The sequence below is a fragment of the Bos mutus genome, chromosome 7 (assembly GCF_027580195.1).
Source record: "Bos mutus isolate GX-2022 chromosome 7, NWIPB_WYAK_1.1, whole genome shotgun sequence".
In the NCBI taxonomy this organism is placed as follows: domain Eukaryota; kingdom Metazoa; phylum Chordata; class Mammalia; order Artiodactyla; family Bovidae; genus Bos; species Bos mutus.
The window spans coordinates 69,110,464-69,130,124 of NC_091623.1; positions in this window are offsets into that span (position 1 = coordinate 69,110,464).

Consider the following 19,661-nt stretch of genomic DNA (forward strand, 5'->3'; position numbering starts at 1 on the left):
ACACCATGTTTTGTCAGAGCTCTTCACTATGACTCATCTGTCTACCTTGGGTGGCCCTACATGGCATGGCGCATAGCTTCATCGAGTTAACAAGCCCCTTAGCCATGACAAGGCTATGATCCATGAAGGGGGTGATTTGGATACAATTCAGGTTTTCAGAATTGAGTGTGCCCTTCCCTCACTCTTTTTTGAGAGGCTGTCTGGATGATACGTGTGACCTCATGGCATGTGGAAGGAGGGAGCTGCTCCCCATGCTGGTGATCTCTGAGGTGCTAGAGGTCCCAGGTGGCATTTCCTGGTCAGGTACAACCGTTCCCTCTGTGCACATTGGCTCACTGTGGAAGGTGGTTTGTTCCTCTGGGCTGCAGCCCTCCTGTCCTTCAGAGAGCTCTCATCCCTGTGTCCCACCATCACTGACTCTGGCTGCCTGTGCTGCATGCCTGGACCTTGGGGAGCCAGGACTCTGCTCCCCTCCTGTAGTGGACATCTCGCTAAGCAGGGCTGTATCACCATGCCTGCTGAGGGTGAGTAGAGGAAGCACAGCCACGTGTAAATACCATAGCAACTCAGGTTGGGGTTTAGAACTGCTTTGAGGATTGCCCAGAGAAGAAACACAGTTAAACTGTCTTTTTCTGGATAGGCTTCATTCTGCTTTGTAAATTTCACCTGACCTGCCTTACCCTCTCATCTGGGTCAAGATTTGTTCTTATCAAATGTTGCCAGGGCAACAGTGCCTGTGGCTTTTTAAGGTATTTCAGAAGTGGCTGAAGAGCTCTCTCCATCTGCCGGTGAAGCTACTTGGGAATAAGAGAGAGGCCTTATGTCAATTTGTTTCTTATTAAGATCATATTAATAAGCATTACTCAAGTAAATCTCGCAGGCAAACAGAAATTCTTGGGCTCTGCTTACATATTTCCAAATGCAGAATTCTCTGCTTCTGTGCTCATGCAGCACACCAGCTCAACTCTCAAAAGACAAATAGGTTAATTCACTTCACTTGCTCCCTGTCCTCTGAAAGCACAGTCCAGTTTGGTTTAAGTGGCTGTTGAAGACAGTCTAGAGAAGTGTGAGTCCATGAGGAATCCAGTTAAGGGGCACATAATATGCCTCTGGTCATATGTGGACTCTTAGTTGGGGTCATGAAAGAAAGTGTTATTTGATAGGCATCGAGGAGACCCTGGGTTGACCTCAGGAAAAGGCCTGTGACTTAATATGTTGGGCTGGGTAGACTGATCCAGGGTTGAGATGGAGCCCTGGGTGATGAAAGGGGGCTGGAGATGGCCCTGTGCTCTGTACCCAACCTGGAAGAAGCAAACCACAGGAGTCTAGTTGTGTCTTGAGTCCAACTGACCGTAGACAGTCTGTAATGGCTGCCTGTGACTTAATATGAAGGGTTGGGTAGATTGGAGGTAAATAGTTGAAAGGCTCTACCAGTCTCACTCTGTGGGAAGCAGATTTGCTCTGGCTCTTGCAGTATTTGCATTTGAGGCATAAATGTCTTCATTCAACCTTCTCTGTTTTGTATTTTGTGAGTAAAATTACTTTGTACCATCCCCTTGAGGAAACAAATCTCTATTAACATGCTCACAAAATATAACCTATAGCCATGTGCCAGGCTGACATGCCAGACAGGAGAGGAAAACTTGTGGCTTTCTGACTTTAACTTTAATCGGCTTGTCTTGATTACACAGCACAAGCAACGAGAAGCTTGATTAAATGACTTTAGTTCATTGATGTCTTTAAAGAGCTGAATACGTAATTTGAAATTTTACCAACTCAGTTACCTGTGGGTTACCATGGTAATAAAGCATATGCTGAAATGACATTTGACATTAATTTTATCATTTTAATTTACAATCACTGAAACACAATAGCACATCTCTAACAAAGCATTTCATTTTAAGGTAACCAAGGAAGATATACTCACATTTTCAATGTAGTTATGAATTACAGTACATTAAAGAGAAAAGGTTAGGACCAATTCATCCATCCTTCAAATTAAACCTTAAACTTATGTGGGTGGTGGGGTTCAATGGATTCTCTTGAAACAGGTATCTATCTGGCCTTCTCACCTATGAATCAGTGGTATTTGGCACTGAGACAAGTTACATCCAAATCGATACTGCAAAATGTGTTATAGTGAGATGATACTACCCTAGCTTCCTTCTGGAGCTTAGCATTTGATACAAGATTAAGGTATCCTTACACTTTGTTGGCAGTCTATGGCTGTATAGACTTTGGTTGAACATTAATGGTTTAATTAATATTCTGGTAATAATTACTCAGGCATAATGGAAATATTAAGAACTTTGGACAATGGTTTTAGTCCAATGGCAGATTTTGACAAAAGGGTAAAATAATGAACTAACATAAAAACATTTTAAAGAATCAGTACAATTAATAGTATAGTTGACCAAAGGTTGGCATGAAAGAGGAACTAGAACTTTATACTCATTTGGAAATGGTTCCCCTGGAGAAGGCAATGGAAATGGTTCCACATGAATTCACCATCTCCCTTGTCATGAACTTTGTCTCTGCCTTATGAAGAGAGTCCAAATCCTGGCCCCTATTCTTGGTTCCACTCTTGACCACATCTGACTCTAAGGATGTTGATATTGCTTCTCTTTGTTTCAATTCCTACTCACATTTGATGAAAACTTAACTTTTTGTTTTTTAAGTTATTTCTGTTGGAGGGATTATTATTGTGAGAGTGGAGAAGGCAATGGCACCCCACTCCAGTACTCTTGCCTGGAAAATCCCATGGATGGAGAAGCCTGGATGGCTGCAGTCCATGGGGTCGCTGAGGGTCAGACCGGACTGAGCGACTTCACTTTCACTTTTCACTTTCATGCATTGGAGAAAGAAACGGCAACCCACTCCAGTGTTCTTGCCTGGAGAATCCCAGGGATGGGGGAGCCTGGTGGGCTGCCGTCTATGTGGTCGCACAGAGTTGGACACGACTGAAGTGACACAGCAGCAACAGCAGCATTTTGGAGTACTTCTTTTATTTTTGGCTACTAAGGGTATCTAAAGTCCTATCAGAGGTAGTTGAATGTCCCCACCATGTTCTGCAGTGGCACATACTTTTTTTAAAATTTGAGGATGAAGATGCATGAAGGAATATTTAAGTCTAGCTAATTCATTGTTTTGTCAAAAAGCCATGTGCAGAAATACTGTTAAAAATAGATCCTGTATTTTAATGGCAAATGTAATCCCTCTCAGCTGTAATAATGATAGAAAACATACAATCCAACTTTCTTTCCTTAAATGAAACATTCATCTAGAAGCCAACCAAAAGAAAACTGAACACGGCACACCCCAAGCACTTTTTAGTTATTTATTGAAAAGTTAATTCAAATTTTTGCTACCAAGTCATCACATTTATTATTTTTTATCTAACCACTCATGGCAAATAAGCAAGCCAAAACAAACAAACAAACCAAAAAATGAAAAACACAAAACCTGGAAGTTGTAGGGAGAGAAAATATTAAAAAGTAGAAAATAAATGTATCTATCAGCTAATGGAAATAAAACCAATAAGCACCAAAAACAGCAAAGAAAACATTAATTCAGGCAGTGCCCTTTCAGTTTGCCTTAGGAATCATGAGTAGCAATTTGAAACCCTGTTTTCTCTTGGGAAGGAGTGCTGCCTAGAATATGATATAAACTATACTGATCAAATAAAGAGGAGAGCCTGAGGCTAAAACAGAAAGAAAGAAGTTACAACAAAGAAAAACAGCAAGTTGTATGAAATGACACATTTATACACCAGCAAAGTAAAATTAGAAACCTCCCCCTACATAAATGTTATATCAGCAGCAGAAGAAAAATAGCTACATCACAGAGACCAGACTAGAGAAAGAGGATAACATATAACAGGAGATTATCTCAAATAGTTCCCAGAGCATGCTATATGTGTAAGTGTTTTAATCATGATATCAGTTTAATTTTGTTAAGTGATGATAAAGTTACTAAAAAAAAATTGAATGTTTTAGGAAAAATATAACTGTAAATAATAAGTACCTACTAAAAAAATGTGATGGGTGTGGATTATTAAATTTAAGCAGGCATTTGACATTCTCTTTCTTCTTTGAAACTATATTGCTCTTGATTCAGGCAAAATGGTACCCTTTGACTTTTGCGAGCATCACTGAGCTTAGAAAAGTGTAGCTGATGACTAAGTGAAATATTGCAGGGGCAAGCTTTGGACATGATGAATTTGTTCTTGCAGAAATTCCCATTAGAAATTCAATGTCATCTATTAGGAAGGCCTCTGTGCCTCGATTTATGCAGCAGATGGATTTTGAAAGGCAACAGATATGTAAAATTTTTGTAAATTAAATCAGTGTGCTTGTCATTTTGTGGTTCATCATTTTGTAAAACCAAGAGTCCATTTGTAATGTCAATGATTAGGCCTAAAATATCTGATTAGATTTTCTAAATCTGATTTTATTTGAGAAAAGCATTAAAAACATTGTCGAAAGCAACTTAAATGTCTGTCAAAATACTAGAATGACCAAGAGAAAAGAAAACTAGGAAATCATGAATGATTCAAATCATAGTCAATAAAATCTAAAGATTTTATGAGTGTTTCATCTTCCCAAGAACTGGCAACCACTTAACTTTTCTCTTCCTCAAGCCCAGGTTTCTAGATGCCCCGTTCATATTTTGAACTGATCTGAAGGATTTTTTTTTTAACAATTATTGCTTCTTCCTGCTTGAAATATTCTTAAAACATCACTCTCTTAGAATTCTTCAGGTCTCACTGCTCCATCTTCATCTCCTTTTCTGGCTATATCTCAATGTTGGAATATCTAGGCTTAGTTCTTGGATCACTTATCCTCTATTTGACTTCATGCATTGATGATTTTGTTTACTCATTGAACCTTATAACTTTAAACACCATAGATATGTGAATTACATTGGCTTCACTCTTGAGCTCCAGACTCATACACACAACTACATACTCAATATCTCCGTTTGGGTGCTAATGAGCATTTCATGCTTAATACCTGCAAAACTCAATGCCTACTTTCCCCCATGCTTGCTCCTAGATACGTCTCTATTTCAGTAACTTAAAACTTCCATCCTTTCATTTGCACAATTTCTAGATACCCCAGTAATAATCCTTTCGTATTCTTATAATACATCTAATTCACCTCCACTTCCATCCACCTGATCTAAACAGTGAACTTACTGGTATTATTCAGTGGCCTCCTAACCTATTTCCCTGTTTCCTCTTGTACCCACCCTACAGTTATTCCCCTAAAAGCAATCAGAGTGATTCTTTTAAAAGAGAGATCAAGTCTCTTCTCTCTCCCCACCCCTCCAGTCATTTGCCATATCACTCAAAGCAGAAAACAAAGTCCTTACATTGACCTTCAAAGCCCTCCATGAACGGACCACACTACCTTCTGGCTTCATCCCTTATTTCTCTGATCCCCCTTCTTGGACTCTTCTCCAGCCACACAGCTCCATTATTGTCATTCAAAAGCACCAACCCCCCTCCCACCTTGGAGCCTTTGCATCCTGGACCTTGACCATGTTTTCCCCAGATACCCTCGTGGCTATTCCCCATTATTATTGAAATGTCAGCTTCTCCAAGAGACATTCTCCAAGCCCCCAATCTAAACTGCAATTCCCACCCCTGCACTCCTTGTCTTTTCCTTGCCATTCTCCTTGGCACTTTTCACAGTCTGATATGCAATATGGTATCCTTTTTCTTATACTTAACGCCTGTTTCTTGCTGGTGTAATAGACATGCCCCAGAAGAAAAAATGATTGTCTTTTTTGTTCACTGCTATATCCTCAACATCCAAAGAACTGCTTAGCATGTAGGAGGGGTTTAATTGGTTTTGGTAGAATGTGTACAAATGGCACTGTGGCCACTTTGAATATTTAAAAAATCTAACCTATATGTACATCCTATTGTAAGGTAAGGTCTGTTCTTTGTGACTACCTGAATTTATAATCTAGAATTGGGATCAAGGTTTTTGTAATGGAACATACCATAAATGTAGATGGAACAGAAGCTGTTCAAGAAATATAAGTAGCAAAAGTCAGGATCTGGCCAAGAGCAATTGATTGCTCACCCAACAGCTATTTCCCCTTCTTTCTTGGTCTGATTTTATGTCTACTCTAATGAATCCCATCCAGCCCCCATATGGTTTGTGATTAACTTAGGGCAGCCACAAAAATCTCATTCCTCTTTGCCCAGTGACTAAACTAGGGCAGTTCTAATCAATGATATAAGAAAACTTCTGGGAAATTTTTCTTACCATCGTAAAACAGTGGGTGGTACAGAGAAAAGCTCCTCATTTGCCCTCCTCCTTGCTCCTCATTTTGGATATTTCTTACAGGTGATGTGATGCTTCAAGCTTGAAGCACCACCTTATAGCCATGAAGGAAGCACCCCCAACTTCCAAGAATATCTGAGCAGAAACTCAGGAACGGCTGCTGTCCTTGCTGACAGTGCTGGCACTTGCCAACCTCAAAACAGCCTGCCTGTGGACTTCCCAATAAGTGCGGTGATGAAGCTTCGTATTGCTTAAACCACTCCTCATTGGTTAAAATTATTGTCACTGATTCAGAGGACATGAGAAAATGAAGACACAGCCATGACTCAAATAAACCTCAATTGTAACTATTTTCTTCAGGGAAAATCAATAGATAGCTCTTCTTGAGAAGGAAGCTTGGGGATCATTTAAAATCTCCAAGTCTGAAGACCGATTCTCTCACTCTCCACAGTCTTCACTGGTTTTAGATCTCTGCATAGAATATGAGATATTATGAAGCAACATATTTAGTTGTGTTGTACCGTCCTCCACATTCTAGTGACATTCAGCCTCGGCATGCTGCCCCCTCACACAAGAGTGTGCTTCATTGGCATTGCTGTTGGCTGTGCCTGGCCAGGGGTTGACCTCAAAGTCCTTCTACAATCAGAGCTGGCCAAACTTTCCTCTCTGCACAGGGAGGGTCTGCCTTCCATAGAGCTGTAATGGTGGCCACCTTATCCTTGGAAGAATTTCTCTTTCTCATTATTCTTCCTCTTGAATTCAGCTCCAAATGCTCTGGCTTCAATAAAATGACTCTCTTCTAACATTTTCTTTACAGTGTTGTGCCATTGTTCATGCTCAATTAAGGATGATGACGAATAATGCAGCGAACAGTAATTAGTAGCCTGAAAGAAAATGACGGCTGAAAAAAACAGTAGGGAACTTCCCCAGAGAATTTTATCCCTAATTCGACTAGCCAGATGAAAAATGTAGCGGAAGCATCATCCACCTGGGATAGAACAAGGCTGGACAAATAGCAAGAATAGACAACAGTGGGGAATTCTGCAATAGTGAGCTAATGAGCGGAAAGACCCAATTGTTTTTTTTTTTTATTCTATTTAATTTCAAAGGTTTAATTTTCACCATTACCAAATGGTGATTACTAGTCTCCCTTGTGAACACAGCATTGACCTAAATACTACCATCTAGAAGCGGATTCTGCCAGCAGGCACTTTAAATTGCCTTTGGCTATATTCACAGGAAAACAGCACCTGATGAAATGTTTGTAATAGCGAATTGTTCTGCCTCTCTGCCTTTTGCTCTTGCTGTTTCCTGTGACTGGAATGCTCTCCCCTTTTCTGCCAGTTCTGCTCCTCCAGTCCTTCCTTCTCAGGGCCCTGCCCTTCTGGTGGCTCTCAAGGATCCTTCATTTCCCATCAGAATTCTTTCTTCCTCTCAGTTCCCCAAGTACCTTATTTGCACCCACATTCAAGCGAACAGTTTTTTTAAAACTGTGGTATGACTTGATACACTAAAATTCACTTATCTTAAGTGTGCAGTTTGATGAAATTTAAATATAGCCACCATTCAAATCACGATCTAGAATATTTTGAGAAGGCTCCAACATGCCCCCAGTCAAGTCAGTACTCTTCCAGCCCCTGCAGCGCAAGCATTATTTTTAACCTCTAGCACCATAGATGAGCTTTGCTTTTTTTTTTTTTTTTTTAATGTAAATCAGTGTCTTTCACCTAGAGGTAATTTTGTCTCCTAGAAGACATTTGGCAATATCTGGACCTATTTTTGGTTGTCACAATGAGTGAGCGGTGTGGTGGAGGGATGTACTATTGCTGTCAGCATCTGATAGGTGGAGACCAGGGATGCTTCTAAACACCTTAAGATGCACAGGACAAGGCCTCATATCAAAGAATTAAATCTGGCTCAAAATATCAATAGTGCCCAGGTTGAAAAGCCCTGATGTGAAAAAAAAAAAAAAAAAAATCATAAAGTATATACTCACGCCTGACATTTTACTCAACATTGTATCTTTGAGACTTATCCACATTTCTGAGTATATCAGTAGTTAGTTCTCATTTATTGCAGTATAGTATTCTACTCTACAGATGTATGTGTTTACTTTTTCTGCTGTTGATGGATATCCCAATGTCATTTTAAAAAATTGAAGTATAGTTTATTTACAATGCTATGCTAGTTTCAGATGTACAACATAGTGATTTGATATTCCTTGGGCTGTACATCACACCCTTGTATCTTTTTAATTTTATACCTCGTAGTTTGGACCTCTTAATTCTCTTTCCTTATTTTATCTCATTCCCAATCCCTCTCCCCATCCAATGTCATGTTTTTAGGAACACACTTAGAATATTTACTTCATTGGTATGTATTTGTATCCATCTTGGTTGAAGAAAGTAAGTAATTAAGAGGTTAGTTTTTGCTTATAATAGTGCTGAATGTATGTTAAGGGCTAAAATATGTTGGGCTATGTGCCCAACCTAATTCATTGAACTTAGTTACTGGTCAAAAGTGTTTACTGTAAGAAGCAATTTCTGGTGAGAAAGGGGGGAAAGGAAGAATTGTTTGGCTAATTGTTAAGACTACAAAAAAAATCCAGTATTCAGCAAAGTGTCTCTCATGAAATATACCCTTTCCAAACTGGGGCTATCTTTGATAATCAATAGATCTGTAGACAAGTTATTTTTATATTCATCTTAAAATAACAAACTTCGGAAACTTTTAGAAAATGAAGAAAAGTTTATTTTCTTTAACGTCTATTTCAAATTAAACTAAAACTTTATGTTTTTTAAGAAACTTTCTCCAGGCTGAACATAGATAATCATAAACAAATATTCTAATCATGTTTAGTCATGAGAAATAGTAGCACGTGGGGGAAAATGACTAAAACTATTTTAGAAGCTAATTTAAGAAGGTTTTGGAAAGAAATGATATTAAAAGTAATATAAACAATTTGCCTGGCTGCAAGAGATCATTAAAGATTATTTTAAAAATAACTTTCTGAGGCAAATATTAATTCTTAGCCCCTCTTTTTTTTTTAAGATTTTTTTTTCACATGAACCATTTTTTAAAAAGACTTTATTGAATGTGTTACAGTATTGCTTCTGTTTTATGTCTTATAGTTTTGGCCCCAAAGTATGTGGGATCTTATCTCCTTGACCAGGGATCAAACCCCACCCTGGACTAGAAGGTGAAATCTTAACCTCTGGACTTCCAGGGAAGTCCCCTTAGTCCCTCTTTACTTGTTACATATATTCAGGTACAAGAGAGATCCTTGGCTACATAGCATACCTTTTGGCTCAGTCTGTTGGTAATAATTCTGTTAATGAAGTTAGTGCAGATGGTCAAACCTTGTTGTAAGAAACAATTCAATATACAGTACAGATTGTTTGCTTATAACAGATTTGCTTTGTTGTCATTATAATCCTTATTGTGTAAATGTAGATAGTGGTCTCCAACCCTTCTTATCTAAATGTGGATAGGATCTGAACGGTGATCAGCTGAAAAGACAAATTTAGTGAATATCATCTACATACAAATTCTAGAAGGAACTCCTGGCTATTGTCTCTCTGCTCTTTTTTCCTAGCAATGACCTTCTTTCTCATGGAAATCTGGGGATATGGTTTTCTTAACCCAATGAGATATAAAGGCAATTCCTGGGTTTTGTTCATTCAAGTAATGGGTTGAAGTGTTGTGATATCACCACTATGCAAGGCTAGCATGTTGTTAACCTGTGTTCTGTAGGTGTCTAACATATTACCAAACTGGGAATGATTAGGACATTTGGTAACTCGTCTGTTGCTGAAAGAGCCAGGTTACTCTACCCAATTAGTGCTTCCCAGAGGCTCTTGAAAAGTGGGTGTCACCTGTGATGGCCAGGGGTGTTCCTGACTGTGAAACTGCTCATGTCGCCTCTTCGGGAGTGCACACAATTCTTTGACAATGAATAACTTTATAACAAGGTAAGAAGGCTTAAGAAAAATATAGATTTTATTAAAACCAGGTGGTACTGTGAATAAAGCACAGTTTCTTATTTGAAAACATGGAAAAAAACTAAAAGGAGAAAGACCAGTCTGCATAATCCCCTCTAGTAAAAGAGTTTATTTCAAGAAATATTCTCCAGTGTCGATGGATTGATGACATAGGTACATTTGACACAACCCGTGGAAGTCACTTTCTATGGCTTTTGTGATGGGTTACAGAAGAGCATAAAGTTACTGCCTCTTAACATGGAAATCTGAAATGCATTTTTCCCCCAAGACATGAGGAGACTGTTAAAGAAAAAACTGACAGTAAATTCACAGCACAACCAAAGTGAAGGCCTCATTCCAGCTGAGGTTTGATTAGGAGAACTGCCAAACAAATGTGACTGGATTTTTATTTCACAGAACAGAGCAACAATGAAGATGCAGAAGGAAAATGAGGTCACTGTGCTCTCTCTTAAAAAAAAAAGAAAAGCCTTGTTTTGAGTAGAAAACACAGTTAAAGATTTCATGTCAAATCCACACTGTAATTTATCCCGGAAGATTGAAAAAGAAAAGTCATTCGTTTATTCTTTTTTCACATGTCTCTAATGAGTGCTCTCACTATTGGAGCTGAACCTACTTTGGTTTGGTTGATGTGTATAAACACCAGTGAATATCAAGTTTTCCTGAGGAATATCTACAAACTTCCAAGGCTCAAGGCCAGCAGGACCTCCGTGTTTCCATCCTGCTGACTGGCCTCTGCATGGTGCATTGCAATGAAGGAGCATCTCAGCAGAGTCTCCCACATAGACATTTATTAGCCCACAGGCCTGGTGTGTAGTCCTGAAGAGAACTATCCCCCTGCTCTTTGATACCCTGGTCACCATCTTGCATGAAACAGGCTCCCTGTCAAGTGAACAGGATCTTCTGCCAGTGATTGTGGTCCTTCCTTTTGAGCAGCCTCTGCCTCCTCAGTACAGAAGTGTGGGAAGAAGCAGGCTTGAACCTCTGGTCCAGCATGGTAAGGGAGACTGATTCATTCCACTTCACTCAGGAGTCCTGGGTCCTCTCACGTCACGCCCAACCAATCACATGCCCTAAATATCACAATTTCCACCAATCGCAATATATTTCTAACGTTCCTGATAATAACCAAATCAGTCTCATATGGATGCTGTTGAGCTTTAACTTATTCCCACATATGTCACGTCATGCTATTCATACTCAACTATTTCAGAATAGAACACCAAGTGTAACACAGGTTTATTATATGTTAGGGATTGTTCTGGGGATTCATGCAGAAAGTTGCTGCTCTCACATAAGGTATAGTTCAGTTCAGTTCAGTCGCTCAGTAGTGTCTGTCTCTCTGCGACCCCATGAATCACAGCGCGCCAGGCCTCCCTGTCCATCACCAACTCCCGGAGTTTACCCAAACTCACATCCATCGAGTTGGTGATGCCATCCAGCCATCTCATCCTCTGTCGTCCCCTTCTCCTCCTGCCCCCAATCCCTCCCAGCATCAGAGTCTTTTCCAATGAGTCAACTCTTCGCATGAAGTGGCCAAAGTACTGGAGTTTCAGCTTCAGCATCAGTCCTTCCAATGAACACCCAGGGCTGATCTCCTTTAGAATGGACTGGTTTGATCTCCTTGCAGTCCAAGGGACTCTCAAGAGTCTTCTCCAACACCACAGTTCAAAAGCACCCATTCTTTGGTGCTCAGCTTTCTTCACAGTCCAACTCTCACATCCATACATGACCACTGGAAAAACCATAGCCTTGACTAGACAGACCTTTGTTGGCAAAGTAATGTCTCTGCTTTTTAATATGCTAAGTTGGTCATAACTTTCCTTTCAAAGAGTAAATGTCTTTTAATTTCATGGCAGCAGTCACCATCTGCAGTGATTTTGGAGCCCAGAAAAATAAAGTATGACACTGTTTCCCCATCTATTTCCCATGAAGGGATGGGACCAGATACCATGATTCTAGTTTTCTGAATGTTGAACTTTAAGCCAACTTTTTCACTCTCCTCTTTCACTTTCATCAAGAGGCTTTTTAGTTCCTCTTCACTTCCTGCCATAAGGGTGGTGTTATCTGCATATCTGAGGTTATTGATGTTTCTCCTGGCAGTCTTGATTCCAGCTTGTGCTTCCTCCAGCCCAGCGTTTCTCATGATGTACTCTGCATATAAGTTAAATAAGCAGGGTGACAATATACAGCCTTGACATACTCCTTTCCCTATTTGGAACCAGTCTGTTGTTGCATGTCCAGTTCTAACTGTTGCTTCCTGACCTGCATATAGGTTTCTCAAGAGGCAGGTCAGGTGGTCTGGGATTCCCATCTCTTGAAGAATTTTCCACAGTTGATTGTGATCCACACAGTCAAAGGCTTTGGCATAGTCAATAAAGCAGAAATAGATGTTTTTCTGGAACTCTCTTGCTTTTTTGATGATCCAGCGGATGTTGGCAATTTAATCTCTGGTTCCTCTGCCTTTTCTAAAACCAGCTTGAACATCTGGAAGTTCACGGTTCACATATTGCTGAAGCCTGGCTTGGAGAATTTTGAGCATTACTTTGCTAGCGTATGAGATGAGTGCAGTTGTGCAGTAGTTTGAGCATTCTTTGGCATTGCCTTTCTTGGGGATTGGAATGAAAACTGACCTTTTCCAGTCCTGTGGCCACTGCTGAGTTTTCCAAATTTGCTGGCATATTGAGTGCAGCACTTTCACAGCATCATCTTTCAGGATTTGGAATAGCTCAACTGGAATTCCATCACCTCCATTAGCTTTCTTCATAGTCATGCTTTCAAAGACCCACTTGACTTCACATTCCAAGATGTATGGCTCTAGTGATCACACCATCATTAGCTTGGTCATGAAAATCTTTTTTGTACAGTTCTTCTGTGTATTCTTGCCACCTCTTCTTAATATCTTCTGCTTCTGTTAGGTCCATACCATTTCTGTCCTTTATCGAGCCCATCTTTGCATGAAATGTTCCCTTGGTATCTCTAATTTTCTTGAAGGTACATTCATATGTTAATTACTTGACAGACGCTTTAAAATTAGAGAGTGAGAAATGCTAGGAAGAGAAATAAAGTTAAAGGTGACTCAGTAGTAATGAATCCACCTGCCAATGCAGGAGATGTATGTTCAATCCCTCGGTTGGGAAGATCCCCTGGAGGAAAAAATGACAACCCACTGCAGTATTCTTGCCTGGAGAATTCCATGGATAGAGGAGCCCGGAGGGCTACAGTCCATGGAGTCACTAAAGTGTCAGACATGACTGAGTACTAAACAACAACAAGAAGGAGAAAGAAAGGGATGGGTAAGGGTGGTCTTTAGATAGGGGTCAGGAAACACCATCTTTGAGGGATGCACTGAGCAGAGATTGAAGGAGAAGAACCATCTGGATACCTGGGGGTGGGGTGTGCTCTGGAAGAGGACACAGTAAATGCAAGGGTTCTAAGGTCATGTACCTTAGTCTTTAAGAACAAAGGAGCCACTGCAGCTACAACGCAGAGAGCAAGTGCATGACAGCTGGAGAGGCAGCCGGGTTGAATCAGGCTGCCCTGGGGGCCTGAGTTCAAGACATGGAATCTTACTCTGAACATAGCTGGAGACCATGGGAGAGCTTTGCACAGGAAAGTAAGATGGTCAGATGTACTTAAAAAAAAATCTACAAGAAAGTGTAACATCCATAAAGGACTCTCCCAAGATACATCCTCTGGCAAACTTACCATGTTATCATTGGTAACATGTTCAGAGTTAAACTCTCAGTTATTCACAAAAATTTCATTCTCTGTGGGATAGGGTCCAATGGCTTTTATGAAAACTTTCATTTCGTCTTTAGGAAAACCCTGCGAGCAATCCTAGCCACATTTGATTGAGTCACTGCTATGGCCTTATAGTTTGCTGGTTGGTTTTCACTCGTTCGCTGATCATCACAACCACTTTGCAAAGGAGATTTTAATAGTGCCATTTGGTGGCTCAGATGGTAAAGCGTCTGCCTGCAATGCGGAAGACCCGGGTTCGATCCCTGGGTCAGGAAGATCCCTGGATAAGGAAATGGCAACCCACTCCAGTATCCTTGCCTGGAGAATCCCATGGACGGAGGAGCCTGGTAGGCTACAGTCCGCAGGGGTTGCAAAGAGTCGGACATGACTGAGCTACTTCACTTTCACTTCACTTTGAATATAAGGAAACTGAGGCTCAGAGAGGTTAGTGATGGTATCAGTAGCCTTGAGCCAAGACTTTGACTCAAGTTTAAGTCCAAATTCAGAGCCTTTTCTTCTTCATGCAATGCAAAAACTTCTTCTTCAATGCAAAAACTAGGTTTGCATTGTTATTGCTCATATTGAATAAATCAAGTAATGGATGCTCAAGAGATGAAATGAGTCTGTTAACCATTTCATGGCTGGAGCTTGTGGTCTTTCCACTGACAGTTAACTCTACGAAAGTTATTGGGCTCATAAGAACCTGTTTTCAAACTCATGTGATGGATCTAGGGCCAGAACATATTTTATGTTGCTTTCCCTTCTCTGGTGCCATTGTCATTCCCTTTGTTGAAACTGATACTATGGTTATAACCTGTAGGTGAATAAGAGCTAGATGGGATGGGTGCCCAGTGTTCCTTCAGCTTACGTCGGGTATAGAGCAGGATGGCAAAGCCTTTTAAACTACACTGTTTAGTTAATTCCTCATAGAAGTTCGTCCTAAAGAGCCATGGAACATGTACATGTTAGCTCAGTGAAAAACAAAACTCATGATCATTTAGAGAAGGGAGTAGATTTGGTTCAGTTCAGTTTTACTTATTTTAGCTATTTGTATCTGTGTGCATGCTTGATTAGTCAGTCGTGTTTGACTCTTTGGAACCCTTTGAAGGGTAACCTGCCAAGTTCCCCCGTCCATGGGATTTTTCAGGCAAGAATATTAAGAGTGGGTTGCCATTTCCTCCTCCAGCGGATCTTCCTGACCTAGGGATTGAACCTGAGTCTCGTGTGTCTCCTGCATTGCAAGAGGATTCTTTACCCACCGAGCCATCAGGGAAGCCCTGATACTCTGCTCCTAATAGGATTTCCTAGCCTGGAAGTTCTTAAGATGGGGGACCTTGCCTTTGCAGTGAACCTCATCTATGACCCTGTCTCTGCTGCCAGTGCACTAAATGGAGCCAGTGCCGCTGCACAGACGCCTTGGGACAGCTGACCGATCTTCAGAGTCCAAGAAATGAGGCTCGTGTGTCTTGTAACTTTTAGGGTTTCTAATAGTGGCTTTGTTTTATGCCACAGTGGCTTTTCTCAGCTGAATACTGACAAGGATGCATACTCTAGTCTTCAAAAAGTGTATTCAAGGATCTGTATTGGATGTGAAGTCCTCATACACTGCTGGTGGGGGTATGAGATTAAAGAACCGATTTGAAATCAGTTTGCCAGTGTTTTTAAATGTTAAACATATACATACTGTATCATTCACATTCATCAAGAGAAATGAAAATGTATGTTTCGCACAACATGAATGTTCCTAGAAGCTTTACTCATATTAGCCCCAAACTGGGAACTACAGGTACATAGGTTTTTGAAATGTGTATTATATCCATACAATAGAATGATCCTTGACAATAAGAAGAAATGAGCTGATATACTCCACAACATGGATGAAGCTCAAATGCATTATGTTGAGTGAAAAGAGCCAATCATACAGAGTACATACTGAAGGATTGCATTTATGTGAAGTTGTTGAAAATGCAAACAAATGTATAGTGACAGAGCAGGTCATTTAGTGGGTGTCTAGGTGTTGGAATGGAGGAGAGGTGGTGTTGGGCTGGAGGAAATATTTTGGGGGGAAGGACAAATATTCTGGATCCTGATGGTGGTAGCAGGAGATGTGACTATACAAGTACATTCAAGTATATATATGTCTGACAAAACTCTTCTAACTGAAATTAAAAATATAAAGCTTATTACATCTCATTTTATACTTGAATAAAGTAGATTTTTTTTTAAGTTATGTTAAATTGTTTCCCTAAGTTGCCCTAAACGACTGAGTCCCTCAGTTCCCCCTTTCCTGGTGGGAAATGTCCTTGCAGGAAATCAGACCTGAGTGCTGAAAGTTAGTTCAATAATTCATTGGCTCCTCTTTTTGTATCTGGAAACTCCCAAGTTGTTATGGTCAAGTTGATGTTTAGTTGCTCTCTACCTGTATTTTATTAGCAGAGGAGTGATGGAAATGTATGGGCGAAGGTCTGTATTCTGTTGATGGAATGGCCTTTAAGAACGACATCTGTTTTAAGCATGAGTTCTCACTCCTCATCTTTCTGACCCTTCAGCATCAAATACAGATTTAAACAGACTGGGGTGGGGAGTGTCAATGGACAGCAAGAGGAAAACAGTTTAAATTGAGTGAATCTTCCCTCCAGCTAGTCCATTCTGCAAGTGACTATACTAGCAAGAGCTGGAGATGGGAAGATGAAAACTCAGGTACCCAGGGCCTCCTGCTGTGCGAACATCTCACCACACTGAGTGTGATTTTAGCAGTTTAAAGATATGTGCTTTTCATACAACAGATATGTGCTGAACATAAGCCAATTGCTTATGCCATACATCATTGAAGAAACTGTATGTTTCTAGGCTATGAAGTTTAGGGGGACAATATATTCTTTCTTTTTATTAGAAGGATCTACCAACTCCTCAAAAAGAGGAATTTGGGTTCCATTCCAAAACAGTACTAATGCAGAGGCCCCAAGATGGCCCCAGTGATTCTGCATCCTGGTACCCAAGATTTTCAGTCGTCCTCTCCACAGTGTGTTTATTGGAAGGTCTGTTGCTGAAGCTCCAATGCTTTGGTCACCCGATGTGAAGAAACGGCTCATTGGAAAAGACCCTGAAGTTGGGAAGGATTGAAGGCAAAAGGAGAAGGGGGCGGCAGAGGATGAGATGGTTAGATAGTATCATCCATTCAATGGACATGAATTTGAGCAAACTCCAGGAGGTACTGGAGGATGGGGGAGCCTGGTGTGCTGCAGTCCATGGGGTTGCAAAAAGTCAGACAGAACTTAGCAACTAAACAACAATTCCACAGTGTAGAAAGGCTGCTCCACATGACAAACAGAATTGATGGAAATGATGGTCTTTGACTTGTGAGACTCATGAAGGACATTGCCACTTTTGCTTGCTGTTTCTAGAAATGCTTGCTTTCTCTAGATCAGTTGCTCTGAGGGAAGCTGACACTCAAACATCCCTAGAGGCATTCTATATGACAAGAAACGGAGGCCTCCTGCCATCTACCAGCACCCATTTGCCAGCCCGTATGAGGGAGTCGTCTTAGAAGTAGGGACTCCAGGATCAGTACAGGGTCAGGATGACCACAGCCTCCCTTAGAACCACTGATGTGCCTCATTCCCAAATTCACGACCCACAGAAACTGGGAGGTAATAGACCATTATCACTAAGTTTTGAGGCATTCTGTTATGCAGCAGTGGATAACAAATTCAATTAGAGTCCTGAAGGCCCTCAGGGACTCTAGAGACTAATTCCATTTTCCATAAAGCATCTAGTTTGAGTAAAACTGTGGGTACAGTGGTTCCAGAAACTTTAGGCAGAGCTTCAGGTGTAGTTTATACTGTCTCATTAATCCATGTAACAGCTCTGGGAGGTGGAAGTTCTTTATAATCCTATCTCACAGATGAGGAAATTGGAGTCCAGTAAATTCCAAGGTCACTTCAGTAGGACTGACTGGCTTCAGTGCATGCATACAATGTTACTAACTCTGTTCTCTTGCTAGTTACTTCTATTTTATCTGAGATGTTAATTTGTTTTCATTTTTCTCTAAATGAGATGCAAAGTGGGTTACAAGAGCAGAGCTATTTCACTCAACCCCTTGTGAAACCTGAGTAAGGCAATAAACCAAATTTCTGTGAAATCGGAGATCCTTAGAACCTTGTATTTTCATAGTAAAACAAACTGGGTGAGGAGGAAACACGTTACTTTTCTTCTGCTTTTTTTTTTTTTTAGTTGCTTGAAATAGCTTTGTTTATACTAAGTAAAAAAAACAAGTTTTGTAGAGATTATCATTTCAATATGTTCACAGAAATTTTATCAGTCAAAAAGCCTTAGTTTGATCCTAGAAAGTGGAATTCATCATGCTCAGCAAGAAGTATTTTCTGCCTTAAACCAATGCAACAATTGATTTTTCTCTTCAGTTACTAAATCCTCCCTTAATCTTTGCCTTATTTTATTAATAGTAGCTATCCCTGTTAAGAACTACATGGCTGGGCTGTATAAATGTGCCTTGAGTATATAATTTTTAAAATTCTTTATAAATGCTTCTATAAAGTAAATACTAATGCTATCCTCATTTTACAGATGAGGAAAATAAGGGTCAAAAAAATGCTGTCTTTGTCCAAGGGCACCCAACTCAAAAGCAGCAGATTTGGGATTTGAGCACACATCTGCCTAAGCCCAGGGCTATTATGCTTTTTTTCCACTATTGCTCCCACCTCACTCTGAAAAGACTGACAAAATATTGAACATACAAGATCAAATAGAGTAGATGATCAAATAGATCAAATGATCAAATAGAGTAGAAGCCTATTGTAAATGGCTTTGGGATGCAGATTTAATTGTTGAGTTGCTGGATTTCTGCATTGTGGTTTAAAATCGTTTAGCTGTGACAAAAACCAGTGACATGAAACTAGTTCTTGTATGTGAAGGGTTTTAGAGTATACCTTTACTTTATTATTATTGCTTTACATGCGATCTGTTTCAATTTATTTTATTTAGGTTTTTTGTTGTTGTTAAATTATAGGTGACACTTTTAAATAGTGAAGGAGTGTTTTGTGATACGTGGATTTCCGCAGTCACTAAATGTAGCTCAGGCTTTTATTCACCTGCTTTTTGTTTGTGAAAAACCATTTTTCCTTCAGATTCGGTACTAGTAACCGTGGATCTGCTTGGTGGTAGGGTCAAGGCTGCAGTGCTCGTTTCCATGTGTCACTCCTTGTGATTTTGGCAAAACATTTGTGCCCTCCTTTTAAAGTATTTTAGATCTAGCATGAAATGATTTTGGGTCAATGTGGGTTTATGTTCACCTCTTTCTTTCTTTTTTTTTTTTTTAGCTTGGAAAGGAATAGCAATTGTAAAAGTACTTTTCTAAGTCTCAATGTATTTCAGGTTCTGCTAGAACAGTTTTTGATTTTCTTTTATTTTTCCCTTCTGTAAGGTCATTCTTTCGGAAGCTATAGCTATTGGTTGCTGGGGTAATAAACATATAAATATTTATAGGAATGAAGAATAGTTTTTCCAGAAACAGACTTTTATATTATCTTTCCCAAGTCACCTTTGATCGTCTCATTTGAATTTAACATTACTGAGCCCAGTGATTGTACACAAACTCGAGTCACCC